Below are 16254 nucleotides of genomic sequence, written 5' to 3' on the forward strand. Positions count from 1 at the left end.
TTTGTGGTTGATTAAACAACAACAATAAAGTTCAAAGAAGGCCCATGAGAGTGTTTAGCTGATGCCTTATGACTTGAGTTCAGTTCCTGAAAAACCACGTGATGGAAGGAGAGAACCACCTCCCAGAAGTGGTCCTCTGAGTTCTAGGCATGTGCTACAACACACTGGAGGACTAGGGCACACACGAACAGAGTAAATGAATGTAATAAAAAAAGAATTACTTATTTATTTTTGGTTTTTAGAGACAGGGTTTCTCTGTGTAGCCTGGCTTTGTAGACCCGGCTGGCCTTGAACTCAAGAGATCCACCCGCCTCTGCCTCTCCGAGTGCTGGGATTACAGGTGAGCGCCACCGTGCTTGGAACAGAACGAGAATTTTTTAGATTAAAATAAAAGCCAGGCATGGTGGTAACCTACACTCCAGCACTTGGGAGGCAGAGGCAGACAGATCTTTGTTAGTTTGAGGCTAGCCTGGTCTATACGGCAAGCTTGAAGCCAGACAGGGATATACAGTGAGACAACTGTTTCAAAATAAATAAATAGATAAATAAGATTTTTTTTAAAAAAAATCAAACAATGCAGACAGAGATGTTGAAAGTGAACATTCCCTCCTCTTTCCCTTTTAGAGATAGGCTCCCTTAGCTGTTGGTGGCAAACCCTCCTGGACCCTTTGACAGCACATATATATCTACTCTTGTTTTCTTTTGTGGGGAAGGGGATGGCAGTTGGAGACAGGCTCTGTGTAGCTTTGACTGGCCCCATATTCACTTTGTACTCTAGCATCGCCTTCAATGCAAACACTCCTCCTGCACCAACCTTCCAGGAGCGGGGAGTGTAGCACGTGGCACACCATCACGTCCAGACACACACTCTCATTCTCTCGTCCTTTTTTCCTATAGTACAGGGAGTTGAACCCAGAGCCTTGTACACCGCAGACAAGTGTCCTTTCTAGATCTGAGATGTATTCTTGGCCTTGGTGTGTATAACATCTAAGGAAGTGTCACAGGACTGCTGGGATGACTACATGAGTCAGAATGTGAAAAGCATCTTGTATTTCGTCTTGATGCATAGTAAGGGCTCAAAACTATGAGGGTGCTCAGGCCAGAGAGCCAGCTCAGTCATAAACACCCGCCTCCCACGCATGAGAAGCTGAGTTCCAGCCTCAGAACCAAGGTATTAACGACAAAACAACAATAAACATACACGCGGGAGAGATGGCTTAGTCGTTAAGAGCGCTTGCCGCTCTGGCAGAGGACCCAGGTTGTCTGTAACTTCACTTCCGGGGATCAGACACTACATGTGTACATTACAGGCACATAAAATAAATACACATACAATAAAAATAAATAAGCCAGCAGGTAAATTTCAGGCTAGTTAGAGACGCTGTCTTAAAAAAAAAAAAGGCACCTGAGGAATGATACATACAACTTTCACTGGCAGATGTGCGCGCGCACACACACACCTCAAACATAATGAAAGGTCACTTAGTGAGATATGTTTCAAATATGGCCAGTCCCATCATTCTTTGCACTCAACTGTACAATATGTTGTTATTGTTTATTTGTTTTTGTTTTCCAAGAGAGGATTTCCCTGTATAACCTTGGCTGTCCTGGATTCTTTGTAGATCAGGCTGGCCTTGAACTCACAGAGATCTGCCTGCCTCTGGCTCCTGAGTGCTGGGATTAAAGGCGTGTACCACCATGCCCGGCTCCCAACTGTACAATATGTTGTTGTTTTGTTTTTGTTTTCCAAGAGAGGATTTCCCTGTATAGCCTTGGCTGTCCTGGATTCTTTGTAGATCAGGCTGGCCTTGAACTCACAGAGATCTGCCTGCCTCTGGCTCCCGAGTGCTGGGATTAAAGGCGTGCACCACCACGCCCGGCTCCCAACTGTACAATATGTCTCAGTGTCTTTCACCTAAGAAGGAGGATAGAAAGTTCAAGGACTCCTGAACAACACAGCGAGTTCAAGGCCAGTGGGAGCAATTTAGTGAATTGTCTCAAAGTTTAAAAGGAAAAAGAAAGAAAAGAAAAAGAATAAGGGTGTGAGAGATGGCTTAGAGGTCAAGAGTATTTGCTATTCTTTACATAGGACAGCCAAGGCTACACAGAGAAACTGTCTTGAAAAACCAAAAACCCAAAACAAAAAACAAAAAAGCAAAATGGCATTCTATATACATCATGAGGTAAGCATTCTCAGCTTCTTATTTTTAAATATATGAGTGTTTTGCTTGCATGGATGTTTATGTGCCACGTAGAGTCTTCTGGAACCGGAATAACAGATGGTTGTAAGCCACCACGTGGGTGCTGGGAATTGAATCCACGTCCTCTGAAAGAACAAGCGCTCTTAACCACTAAGCCATCTCTCCTCCAGTCTCTCAATTTTTTTTTCTCATTTTTATTTGGGGAAAGAGAATCTGGTTTCCTGTAGCTCAGGCTGGACAGGAAATTCCCTTTATAACTGAAGATAACCTTGAACTTCTAATCAACCTCCCAAGTGGTGAGAGTATAAGACTGCACCATCGCACTTGGCTTTTGTTCCCCTGACCTGGTGTTTGTGTGCAGCTGTGTGCTTATGCCTGTTTCAGAGGTCAGAGGTCAGAGGTCAACCTCAGCTGTCGCTTGTCAGGTACCTCGTTTTTTGTTTGTTTTGGATTTATTTATTTATTACTTACACAGTATTCTGCCTGCATGTGTACCTATAGACCAGAAGAGGGCAGCAGATCTCATTATAGACGGTTATGAACCACCATGTGGTTACTGGGAATTGAACTCAGGACCTTTGGAAGAGCAGCCAGTGCTCTTAACCGCTGAGCCATCTCTCCAGCCCACTCTACCCTGGTTTTTGAGACAGTATTTTATTTGGCTTGGTAATCACCAAATAGGCTAGGCCGGCTGGCCTTCAAGGCCCTGGGGTCTGCCTGCACTTGCCATGTCAGGGCTGGCATTATAATCCTGTTACTACATCTGGATTTTTTTTTTCCTATAGGTTCTTTGGATCAAACTCAGGTCCTCATATTTGGGGGGGGGGGGGAGCAGTACTTTCCCTACTATGCCAGGTCTCCAGCCCTCTTTCCCCTCCTTTCATGGGTCTTTCTAGTCGTTGCTATGCCAACTGCCAACTGTAAAGGCACTGGAGATCATCATGAAGTTGGAGGTAGACTGGCAGTAACCCTGGCAGCCCTCTTAGATCCAATGATTTCAGCCAGTCCACTTGAGCAGAATCTTCTGAATTCAGCATCCTTGTGCCCAAAGATAAGCAGGATCCAGCAAGTAGAAGCCCTGGTCAGATGTCTGGTAAGATGGCTTAGCCAGGGAAGGCACCTGCTGCCGAGCCGACAACCTGAGCGCCACCCCAGGCCCCATACAGTGGAAAGGAAAAGCATGCTTCCCCAAGTTGTTCTCTGATCCCCTGTGTGTACACACACACACACACACACACACACACACACACACACACACCTCTATAAATAAATAAATAAATAAATAAATAAATAAAATGATTCTTGTTTCATTTTGTTAAAAAAAAAAAAAAAGAAAGAAAGAAAAAGGAAGTCCAGGTGTAGTGGCGCACGCCTTTAATCCCAGCACTCGGGAGGCAGAGGCAGGCTGATCGCTGTGAGTTCGAGGCCAGCCTGGTCTACAAAGTGAGTCCAGGACAGTCAAGGCGACACAGAGAAACCCTGTCTCGAAAAACCAAAAAAAGAAAGAAAGAAAGAAAGAAAGAAAGATAGAAAGGAAGAAAGAAAGAAAGAAAGAAAGAAAGAAGTAATTGAGCCTGCACTGAGGTTCACATACCATCACTTAGAAGGTTATAGCATAAGAAGTGCCAAGGATTTGACAGCCTGGGCTGAAAGGACAGTAAGACCTTTTCTTTGAAAAAAAAAAAGGGGGGGGGGCGCACAACTGGAGAGATGACTCAGCAGTTTGGAGCACTGGCTGCTCCTGCAGAGGACTCGGGTTCCATGGCTCCCAACTGGTTATAACTCCAGGTCCAGTGGATCTGGTGTCTGGCCTCTGAAGGTACCTACACAAATGGTAAACAATCTCTCTCTCTCTCTCTCTCTCTCTCTCTCTCTCTCTCTCACACACACACACACACACACACACACACACACACACACACACACTAAAATAGATGCACAAATAAAAAACTTGTTAGGCCACCTAGGCACTGCCTGAGTCAACAAAGGTCAGCAGGGAGGCAGGTGCAGCAGCCCAGGAAGACCTCCCCTTCACTCGAGGGCAGCCCAGCGTCCTGCAGTCTCTTCTTCCTCCCTTAGCCATAGTGCAGCGACACTAAGGCAGCCTGTACATGTAGCAAGCTTTGCCCTGCCTCGGGAGCTCTCTGCCTACTTTCCCTTTCCCAGAGGGAGCTTCTGAGCCACTCAATTCTTCAGAACCGCTTATCATTTTCCTTTATAGTTCTTAGGGCTAACTAACGCTTTACATCTATTTCACATCGACTTGGGTGTTCCTTCCACCTCCCGCACCCATAGCATTTATTTGTTTATTTATAGGCAGGATCTGATGTCACTCACACTGGCCTCAAACTCACTAATCCCAAGCAATTGAAGGTCATTAGGTTCAATTTATACAGAGCTGTGGGAATTGAACTGAAAGCTTAGGGCATGCTACTAGGCAAACACTGCACCCACCGACTGAGCTATAACCCCAGATGCAGCCCTCTGCTTTGTGACCGTGAATGTTCTCATGCACCCCAGGCTGGCCTCAACCTGCTGATCCTCCTGCCTCTCCCTTCCAAGTGTTGACATTCCCGGCATGCATCCCCATACCCAGCTGGGCAACCTTGGAATCTCCTTAGTCACTTACTTCAGTTCCCAGAAGGGAAAACTGAGGCCCAGGAAAGAGAATGGCTTCAGACTGCTGACACCCAGATAATCATCAGCTCAGTCTCAGGCAACGGGGAGCAACTATCACAGACCTGTCTGGGAGAGGCCCATCAAAAGTAGCTGCCCACCACGACATATCTGCAAGCCACCACCATTCCCATGTCATGGTGGGGGCATGAGTGTCTCTTTGGGAGCAGAGATGCCAGTCAGCTGACAAACTGTGAAAGGGGGAGGGGGCGGGGCTGGAGAGGGTGGAAAGCCTATCCCTGGAATAGACAGTTCTTCTGAGGCAGCTGGGGATAATGGCTGGTACAGAAATAACCCAGCCTCCTCACCCTTGTCTCAGCCTTTCACACCTCTGCCTTACTTATTGCTTATTGGTGAGGCCAGTATGAAATAGCGTTCAACACAGCAACCCCTATACACCACCCTCTGTCTATTAGAGGGCTCACAGTCTGATGGAGGAGGCCAGCTAGGGACCTCAGGCTGCTAAGTGATGATGGCACCTGCATTTGGGAGCTCAAGGAGAGCGGGTCGGCAGAAGAGACCCTCTGAATAAATTCAACAAATGCATACAAGCTATCCAGTCCACAAGCTAATTGTAACACGGTTCAAAAGAGAGGGAGGCAACACTGTTGCAGTTACAAAGTTGTTTGCAGTCTTAGTGAGTGGAAACATCAGGAATTTTAGAGAAGGCAAAAGACTAAAGATATTTAGTGAAGTTTTTTTGTTTGTTTGTTTTATTTTGGTGGTGAGGTGGGGTGGCGGTGGTGGCTGTTGAGTGTAAAAGGCAAGTGTTTGGTGCACAAAAGAGAATTTTGAGAATTCACAGGATAATTTTGAGCAAAAGGAGAACATAATCTGGTATTAATAGCGCAAAGCGCTGGGTGTCTGTTTGGATGAGGCAACGCGTGCAAATAATGGATGAGGCGCTATTGAAAGACAGAAAACCCTATGGTATTCTGAATAGGCAGCTCTGGATGGGATTCCATAGAAGGAACAGGGCCTTGTTTTGTAGAGGGTTACTAACATCTTTCCCTAGATTCTCGACTGTAGAGTCACGCCCCCGACGGTACCCAACTTTCGTTAGCCTAAACTCCAAGTTCGAGGGTGGAAAACAAGTGCTGCTGGAAACCTAAACCTAGACTAGAGGTCCGAGCAGGAGAGACTTCAGCTCCCAGGATGCTTCGCGCTACCGTACGGAAGGTCGCGCAAGCTTCTTTGAAGAAAGGAAGGGATTTGCCAGTTGGTCGCTCTCTCGCTAGGCGTAGAGTGCAGGAAACCCAGCACGCCATGTTCGGCTGTGTCAAACCAACGGTTTGTATGCTTGATGGGACGCTCATGTTCTGTCTAGCCCCCTATTACAAGTCCTGACTAAAATGCGCTTCTCTGCTAATTCTCGCTATTAAACTTTACGATGAGCATCCCATTCAGCTCCCCAACCTCTCACCGTACGCTTCTTCAAGACCGAAGGCTAGGTCAAGCTAGCATGGCCGCACTCAGCCAGAGCCTCCGAGGGCGGGACGGCTCCGCCTTTTCCGGCTCCGACCCGCCTCTGGTTGGGAGGGGGCTTCCGCTTCCGGCAGCGGAGGCTGTAGCCTCGCTCTGGTCCCTGCGGCTGGCGGCCGAGCCGTGTGTCTCCTCCTCCGCCGCCGCCATATTGTCTGTGTGAGGATAGGGGAGCGCGGCTGCTGCCGCTGCCGCTTCCACCGCAGGTACCGTGGGAGCCGCGGGCCGAGGTCATCGGGGCGCGCGGGTGAGCCCTGGCCAAGGCAGCAGGGCGCGGTCGCTCCGCACGCTCTCCCCGGTCCCCGGAGCGGCCTGTCGCCTTCCCCTGCCCCCCCCCCCTTAGCCGCACACAGTACCCGAGGCCCCTGCAGTCCATCCCGGCCGCCCCGGGAAGGCGCAGAGCGAGGCACGGGGACCGGCCGGTGTGAGGGTGGGAGCTGGCTGTCACACTTCAGGTTCTTGCAGGAGGGAGGCTGGACTGGGCGGAGACTAAGGGACAAGTTGGAGGTGGGGTGGCGGAAAGGGGGAAGGGAGCCTGGGGGGGTCGCGCGCGGATGCTGGGGAGGCGCACGGAGGGAGAGGGGCCTGCCGAGCAGAGTGGCGTGGAGCCTCGCGCCGCGCGGGGCAGCCGGGAGAGGGGCCTTCCTCCGGTTCCTCTGGGCGGGGCTGAACTTCCTACCTGCAGCCCCGGTGCCAGGTGGTGGGGGCCCGGGGCGGGGTTGTTGGAGAGGAAAGGCCGAGGGAAAGCACGAATTGGGGCCGTATGGGTGGAGTTGGGCATGTGTGCTCTCCTTGGGAGCCTTGGGTGGAGGAGGAGAGGGTACCGGAGAAGGAGAAAGGTTGCCTGAGAGTACACGCTCGTGACCTTAGGAAAGAAGAGGACTTTCGAATTTGTTTCTTTGATTTTTTTTTTCCCCAGCTTTGGAACATAGATTAGGCCGGTGATGGGTGAAACTTCTGGAGTTTGTTTTGGGGAAGCAAAGTCAAGGGTTGGGGGAGAATTGCTGCCTTGTCGTTGCTCTTGTAGAGGAGGAAAGTGTTGTGAAAAGGGGACAGGTTATTTGGGAAGACTTGATTCTCTTGTAACTGTTCAGTTCTTCTGGAAGGGGAATAGGGGAGAAGAAATGAGAAACAAAATAGGAAGGAGAGATTACCCCCCCCCAGCCTCCCCCCCCCCCCAGCAAGAGTTGAAGACCTTATTTTGTCGAACGACTGGCCGTATAGCCCAATAGCAATGAACTACACTTAGGTTCTCAAATGTCGGAGCCACTGACTTAGCTGTGTGCCCTGAAGTCTGCAGGCTTTGTTTTCCTCCTTGTAAGATGGTGGTATTTCCTAGCTTATACATTTATGCTAGGAAGTGTCTAAGATAATTTGTAAGTGTCAGACAGTAAGCGCTCCATAGATACGACTTGTTACTAAAGGGGCTAGTGAATATGTTTGGGGATTTCTACCGTCTAGGTAAAGTTTATTTGTGAGGTTCACTTCAGCAACCATCTTTGTAGTTATTACCAATCAGTTGCTTATACTTGCTTAGTAGACCTGAGGCCGGAAGTCCAGGGTCTTGGAAAGTTGACCTGCCACAGCCCTACCAGGGCAAGTTTGCCCTTCCTTGACTTTGAAATTATTTGGCTTTAGTTTGTTATTGGAGGAGGATGTGTAACTTGAAGAAAGAAGGAAACGGGATGGTTATTTACTTAGATTGCTTTTATTAATAGTTGCAAAGTTAGGTTACTCTTGACAACTTTTCTTTGAGTCAAACTAAGCACACCGTACCTACTTTATTTTAGCTTTTGTGGAAAATAAGTGAAAAACAGGTACTCAAAGAGGATGAATGGTGGGCCGGTTTCTGGGTTAGCTGGAGGTTTGGACTTGGATGAACTAAGTGGCTACATTTCCACAGTGTGCTTTTGTTTTGTCTGCTCTTTGTTGCTCATTGCTTGCTTTTGTGTTCTGAAACAAGGGCTCCTCCTGTAGCCCAGGATGGTCTTGAGTCCCCCTGCCTCAGCCTTCAGAAGTGCTGGAAATAAAGGTGTGATCTCCCACACCCATCTTTAGTTTTATCTGTGAACACATTTCATGTGTGTGTATATATTCACGTATATGTATTTTTGTCTGGAGGCAAACATGGAGGCCAGAGGTGGATGTCAGGTGTCACCGTCAGTTCCTCTGCGCTTTTTAATTTTAAGTTGTTGTTGTTGTTATTATTACCATTATCATCATCATCATTAATGTGTGTGAGGGTATGTGCACATGAGTGCTGGTAGCCAAGGAGGCCAGAAGAGAGTTGGAAATTTAGGAGCTGGAATTACAGGCAATTGTGAGCTGTCCAGTGTGGGTGGGTAGGGATTGAACTTTCATCCTCTGCAAGAAAAAGGACCCACTCTTAGCTGTCAGGCTATCTCTTCAGCCCCACTATTTTATTTTATTTTACTGAGACAGTTTCTTACTGATTCTGGAACTCGGTGGTTTGGCTAGATTGGCTAGTCAGCCAGCCCCGGGGATGCTCTTATTTCTGCTTCCCTCCTGCTGAGGATTGAACTTAGGTCTTCGTGCCTACACAGCAAACACTTCACCAGCCCTGAACACAACGTTTTCATATGTATAGCCATTTAAAGAAGGGGAAGGCTTTCTTTTTTTTTTTTTTTTAAGATTTATTTTATGTATATTAACTACACTGTCTTCATGCACACCAGAAGAGGGCACAAGATCTTATTATAGATGGTTGTGAGCCACCACGTGGTTGCTGGGAATTGAACTCAGGACCTCTGGAGGAGCTGCCAGTGCTCTTAACCTCTGAGCCGTCTCTCCAGCCCGGGGAAGGCTTTCTTAGAAATGGGGCTTAAAGACTTAACATGGGGTGTGGGCTTATAACACACAGGTAGATGATACCCAACATGCGTGAGGATCCATATTTTGAAATACACAATCTATAAATATACTGTTAGATAATAGAAAAGGAGTCTGCAGATGTAGTGAATGTTAAGAAAGATTTTATTTCAACTTATATATATGTGGGTGCCCATAGAGGCCAGAAGAAGGTGTGAAGTCTCCTGGCGCTGGAGTTCCAGGTGATTAGAAGCCGCCTAGTGGAGGAGCTAGGAATGGAACTCGGGTCCTGTGAAAGAGCAGTACTTTTGCACAGAACCATCTTTTCAGCCTCCAAAATCTTAAAATAGGAAATTAACCTGGATCCTGGCTTAGTCATGGATTGATCACATGAGCACTTAAAAATCAGAGTACGTTTTCCCAGTTGGAATCAGGGTAGATGGGGAGATCAGATGAAGGTAAAGCCTGAGAGGGACTCCGTGAGGTGCTCTAGAGAAAGCTGGAGAGGGTGTGATGTGCGGTGCGGGGAGCCTCGTGTCTGACAGCAAGGGAAACGTAGACCACAAGGAACTGAATGCAGACGTCTGAATAACTTAGAAGTGGGGTTTTTCTAGAGTTTTTAGCAAGCAAAACGGCTTTGCAGGTAATTTGATTTGGGCCATGAGATCCTAACCTCGCCAAGCTTAACCAATTTACAACTTACAGAAAACGTAAGATAACAAACTTATAAGTTTATAAAATAAATGCAAGTTGTTACGTTGGTGGTAATATGGTAGCAGAGCACGAGAATAGGCTTTGGTACCAGGAGTAGGGTGTTCTCTTACCTAAACATAGCAGTGCCAGTGGGAGGAGGGTGGAAGAGTTTTGAGGAGTATGATAGAAAAGACCTGCAACAGATTGTTAGTAGGAATGTGGATGTTAATAACTTGGCTAGTGAAGACTGAGATGGGGTGAGTTACATGTTACTGCAAACTCACGAAATGACTGGCCAACAAGCTCAGCAGAAATTGTATCTTGTGTTTTTTTGTATTTTTCAAGAGCAGGTTTCTCTGTGTAACCTTGCCTGGCCTCTCTTTGTAGACCAGGCTGGCCTTGAACTCACATTGATCCACCTTTGCCTCCTTGAGAGCTAGGATTACAGGCGTGCCGGAACCACTACTCCTACCCCCCTGTGTATCTTGTGCTTTTGTGGAAGGTAGAGTTTGTAAGTCCATTTGCAAATAAACAGGGCTTTGCTTTGTTTGTTTGTTTGTTTTCCTTAAGCTCAGATGTTCTAGCAAAAACATTGAAGGTGCAACCTGCTTGTGAGTGAATATCTTTTTAAGGGAGTGGACCCTGTGAAATTCATAAAAGCACCATTGTGTTCTTGATAATGTTAGGCCTACAGGAACAATGCTACTGCCTACTGAAAGTAGGAAAAATTAAACGAGTCTTGTTGGACTCTGAAATAGTGCTTCTTTTCTTTCTTTTTTTCTTTTATCTTTTTGGTTTTTCAAGACAGGGTTTCTCTGTGTAGCCTTGGCTGTCCTGGACTCAACTTTGTAGACCAGGCTGGCCTTGAACTCACAGTGATCCGCGCCTGCCTTTACCTCCCAAGTGCTGGGATTAAAGGCACGTGCCACCACACCTGGCTCAGCAGAGGGTTTTCTTTGGATAGTGAAATGGAGTTACTTGGGTGTGTTTCTTACGTATATGTTCCAGATGTTTTAGTTAATATAGTGTAGCCCAGAGCATTTCATACCTAAATTAAATGAAGAAGTTTTGTTGTTGGTTTTTGTTTTGAGGTAGGATTTGCTTTGTATCCCTTGCTAACCTGAAACTCATTAGACCAGGCTGGCTTGGAACTTGTTGACCATCCTCCTGTTTCTGCCTGCCAAGTACTGGGATTACAGTTGTATACACTACTCCTGGCTGAGATTTACTTTTCTCTTAAACCTGGAAGCAGAAGTATTAGATGAGGCTTTAGGTTGATGCTGTAGTGGTTTGAGACCTTTGGGGACTTAACTTGGTATCGGATGGATATTTGGTAGCTGGGACAGTGAAAGTCTTTTTGGAGACAAAATGACCGTACTAAAATGCTGGATCCCTAATCTCTAGAATATTGTTCATGGCAGAAGGGACTACGTAAGTTAGTGTGGTTCTAGACATTTTTAAAAAGATGTATTTATTTATTATGTATACAGTGCTCTCCCTGCATGTACACCTGGAGGCCAGAAGAGGGCATCTGATCACATTATAGATGGTTGTGAGTCACCGTGTAGTTGCTGGGACTTGAACTCAGGACCTCTGGGAGAGCAGTCAGTGCTCTTAACCTCTGAACCATCTCTCCAGCCCGGTTCTAGACTTTATAATACTGCAACCCTTTAACACAGCTCCTCATGTTCTGGTGACCTTCAGCTATAAAATTGTTTTTATTGCTATTTCATAACTGTAATTTAATCCTAATATAAGTATTAATATGCAGCATATCTGATATGCAACCCCTGTGAAAGGGTCATTTGACTCCCAAAGGTGCCACAACCCACAGGTTGAAAACCACTGTAACCGACTTTTAAGGGACGCAGGATTATTCTATCTTGTTTTTTCCCTGGAGCTTCAGTCTCATCCATGGCCTTTTTTAAAAGATATATTTATTTATTTTGTATACATGGTGTGCATGTACACCTGCATGGCAGAGCCAGAAGAAGGGCATTAGAACACATTACAGATGCTTGTAAGCCACTATGTGGTTGCTGGGAATTGAACTCAGGACCTCTGAGCCATCTCTCCAGCCCTAATCCATAAGTGTTTGGATTCCTTTTTTGTTTTCTTTTGTTTTTGTTTGTTTGTTTTCTTTTTGTTGTTGTTGTTGTTGTTTGTTTTTAATTTTTCAAGACAGGGTTTCTCTGTGTATTCTAACCGGTCCTGGACTCACTTTGTAGATCAGGCTGCCCTTGAACTCACAGCGATCCGCCTGCCTCTGCCTCCCAAGTGTAGATTTTTTTCCCCCTCAAGACAGGGTTTCTCTGGGTGGCCTTGGCTGTCCTGCAATCACTGTCCATGTGCCACCACACCCGGCTCCATGGGTCTTTAAAAAGCAAAGAACCTGCTAGATGTGGTAGTCCATGCCCTTAATCCCAGCAGTCTAAAGGCAGAGGCAAGGGAGTCTCTCTGAGTTTGAAGTGAGCCTAGCCTAGATAACTAAATTTCTGGCCAGCCAGGGCTACAAAATGAGACTGTACTTTTAAAATTATTATTATTATTAGGCAGGAGTGGTGGTGCACGCCTTTAATCCCAGCACTCAGGAGGCAGAGTCAGGCTGATTGCTGTGAGTTCGAGGCCAGCCTGGTCCACAAAGTGAGTTCAGGACCAAGACTACACAGAGAAACCCTGTCTTGTAAAAACAAAACAAGACAAAAAATTATTAATAACTTTAAAGAAAAGAAGTTTGGATGGAATTAGAGACTCTATTCTGCTGTTCTGGGATGAATACAGCAGCCTTGTGCAGCAAAGGAAGCCTCAGCTGACAACCATCAGAGGAGCCCAACCTCCAGGTGTACAGCCATGGGCAATGAAACGAAGAACCTGAGTGAGTGGGGCAGATTCCTCAGAGCTTCCAGCAAGAAAAACAGCTGACCGATGCTTGGTTTTGGCCTAGTAGGACCCTCTGCTTCTGACTTCCAGAAACTGATATAATTGGTGTTGCTTTGTTGTGGTAGTTTGTTACAACAACAATAGAAAACTTTACACTGGCCTTTGCTAGCTTTATCTCAGAATGTTGGGATGGTTGTTTTCTAGAGAACAAAGGCAGCAAAGATTATTCATAGAATAATGGTATGGAGTAGAACTTATGTTTTGTTTAAATTGTGTGTGTTTTGCCTACACATGTGTTTGTGTACCGTAAGTGTGTCTAGTACCCAAGGGCGTTGGTTCTGCTGGAACTGGACAGAGTTCTAGATTGTTGTAAGGCATCAAGTTTGTGCTGAATCTTGAACTAGAATCCTCTTAACCCAACTGCTTTTAACAGTTCAGCCATCTCTCAAGCTCTTGATATTTAAAAGTTCTGTTCCTGACCTTAGATGCAACTTGAAGAAGACACTAGATAACCTGCTAAAATCTTATTCTAGTGCTAAATAGCTTTGATAGGATCGTTATAAGTTGGTAGTTCCCATGTCTGTAAAAAGATATTCCTGTATATTAGAAGAGATGGAAATAGAATGTACATTTTGGTGAATTAATGAGTTACACTGTAGTCTGTCTATTCTCTTACATTCAGCTTACTCAAAGTTACAACTATTATCTTCTCTCTGTCATTGTCATTTGTTTAATAATCATAAGTACAAAGTACAGTTTATAGATTAAGTACTTTTTGGTCGTTGATGTTATTATTATTATTATTTGAGAAAGGATTTCATTCGGTGGTGATGGTGGTTGTTGTTGTTGTTGTTATTACTATTACTATTAGGATCCTATTAGGTAGCCCAGACATTCCTGGAACTCACATTGATTCCCCTGCCTCAGCCTTCCAAGTACAGTTGTTACATGTGGCATCCCCCATGCTCTGCTTGGCTTTGTTCTTTGATAATGTACTCAAGTTGGATCATAAGATGTGGACTAACCAAGCAGTAGAGCATGGGAGAAATAAGACTGTTTCTTTCATTGAAATACAGTTGACAAAATAATATTTCAAGGTTTGAAAGACTTTTGAGATTATCTGCTTGAGTTTGGTTTTTAGATTTTGCAGTAAGGAAAATAATCCCCTGAAGGGTAACTGAGGTGTCTCAAGAGTTGGACAAAGAATCCTGGTCAAGGCAGTACTCATGTCTTTGGAACTGTATTCTCTGAGCACCCTAAAATACCTGGGACTATAGTTAGATCTCTCCGTCTGCTTCTTCACTGAGTCATTGTGAGGATTGAGAGACTGTATGAGCATGGTTAACATGATACCTAGCCTAGAAGCTATACCCACCATGGTAACTATTTAATCACTACAGCCTGATTCCACCTCTCCCTCATGCCCCCACACCCCCTCTTGCTCAGAGAAGAGGAAGCCCCCAGGGAGTACCAACCCACCCTTTCACCTCCAGGTGCAGCAGGACTAAGTGAATCCTCTCCCACTGAGGCCTGTCAAGGCAGCCCATCTAGGGGAATGGGATCCAAAGACAGGCAGGCAACAATCAAATACCCCTACTCACATTGCTAGAGGATCCACATGATGTCCAAGCTGCACACCTGCCGCATATGTGTAGGAGGTCTAGGTCCAGCCTGTGCATTCTCAGTGAGCTGCCATGGTTATGAACTGTTTTTAACATTTGTGTCAACTTTGGGTGACTTGACAACTTGTGTGTAAATATATAGTTGCAGAAAATTACATCTGATGTGATTTGCCATTAAATTTGCTAAGGGCTTAGCATTTTCAGGCAGTAATTAATAATGCTTGTAATATCTGATTTAAAATTACAAGCCAGGCATGGTAGCACACAGATTTAATTAACCAAGTACTTGGGAGGCAGAGGCAGGTGGATCTCTATGAGTTCAAGGCTAGCCTGGTCTACATAGTAAGTTCCAGGACAGCTAGGGCTAGGCAGAGAGACCCTGTATCAAAACAGTAAATACAAAATACAATAAATCAAAATAAAAAAAAATTGCCAACTGAAACATTTCAGTCTGCTTTGAAAAGTGAACAGTTGGAATTTTTTCCCCACAGAAACGAAACAATTGGTAATTAGTGCCAGATTAGAATTTCAACAGTTGTTGACCAAATATGTTATAGAAATAAAGGATTGAGTCTTTTTGAAAGTTTGAGGTAATAAATAATCACAACATCGAAAGATAAAGGAGCGGTGTTCTATTGGTTTCCACAAGTTCTGTGTCTTTGACCTTAGATTTAAAAAACAAAACAAAAACTTATTTAACAACACTTGCTATGGTGGGTAAGCTCTTTTTACATTTGTGATAACAATGTTTTCTTATGTGAAAAACACTGTTATCAGTGAAGTATCATGGTTAGAGGGATCTTTTATAATCTTTATGTGTCAGATCTCAAAATACCCTTCAGCTGTTTTTTTAACACAAGGTCTTGTGAATTTTTCTGAGCGGTTTTTATTAGCTGAAACATTTTAGTCTGCTTAGAAAAATGAACACTTGGAATTTTTCTAGTTATGACTTACGTTCTAATGGGCATTTCTCAATCTCACTAATGTTCTGTCTTTTTTGTTGTTGTTTGTTTGTTTTTCAAGACAGGGTTTCTCTGTGTTAGCCTTGGCTGTCCTGGACTCTCACTTTGTAGATCAGACTGGCCTTGAATTTACAGCGATCCACCTGCCTCTGCCTCCAAGTGCTGGGATTAAAGGCGTGCACCACCATGCCCAGCTATGTTCTGTCAATTTGAAGAAAACCACCCTGTTAAAAATGAATGGGTGGGGGCTGGGTGTGGTGGCGCATGGCTGTAATCTCAGCACTTGGGAAGCAGAGGCAGGCAGAGAGGCCAGCCTGGTCTACAAAGTGAGTCCAGGACAGCCAAAGCTACACAGAGAAACCCTGTCTCGAAAAACACACAAATAAAAAGAATGGGTGGGAACTGGGCTTTGGTGGTGCACATCTGTGATCCCAGCAGGGAGGTGGAGGCAGGCGGATCTCTGAGTTCAAGGGCTACAGAGGGAGTTCCAGGGCAGCTAAGGTCACACAGAGAGACCTTGTCTAGGGGGTGTGGGGTAGAGCTGGAGAGACGCCTCAGCAGCTAAAAACACTGGCTGCTCTCTAGAGGGCCTGAGTTCAATTCCCAGCACCCACATAGTGGCTCACAATTATCTGTAACTCCAGTTCCAAGGTATCCGATGCCTTCTTCTGGCCTCCAGGAGCAGAAAATAAGCTATGGTGCTGTGTGGCTGTGAACAGCACCCAGGACAGGAAGCTTAGGCTATAGGATCCTGAGATATGGACCAATCTAGGCTACGTAGTATGTCCTGTCTCAAGAAAAGATAGTCCCTCTAAAATGGGAAGGGGTAATTTATTAGAAAGTTGTGCCCTTTCTGAATCAAAGTTTAAAGGAGCCATTTGGACTAGTCAAAAGATGTTCATTGAGCAG

The 16254-nt window shown here is 45.5% G+C and overlaps 1 protein-coding gene and 1 long non-coding RNA gene across 4 annotated transcripts in view; one reads left to right on the plus strand and one right to left on the minus strand.

Moving 5' to 3' along the window:
* The window catches only part of LOC311593954, a 22000-nt gene extending 15581 nt beyond the window's left edge, over positions 1–6419 (minus strand). Inside the window, exon 1 of the long non-coding RNA XR_014777876.1 lies at positions 6301–6419. This is a non-coding gene — a long non-coding RNA (uncharacterized lncRNA). The remainder of the gene's footprint in view (positions 1–6300) is intronic.
* Positions 6143–16254, plus strand: part of CSNK2A1 (casein kinase 2 alpha 1) — a 50266-nt gene continuing 40154 nt past the window's right edge. The window contains exon 1 of one of the 3 annotated variants that reach the window (XM_084775352.1): positions 6143–6167. The gene's annotated coding sequence lies outside the window, so the exon portion shown is untranslated. Of the gene's footprint in view, positions 6168–6419; positions 6607–16254 lie in introns of those variants that run through there. The other 2 variants (XM_084775350.1, XM_084775351.1) reach the window with 2 other exon arrangements.

The sequence above is a fragment of the Acomys minous genome, assembly GCF_964271855.1.
Source record: "Acomys minous genome assembly, chromosome: 3".
NCBI classification, from domain to species: domain Eukaryota; kingdom Metazoa; phylum Chordata; class Mammalia; order Rodentia; family Muridae; genus Acomys; species Acomys minous.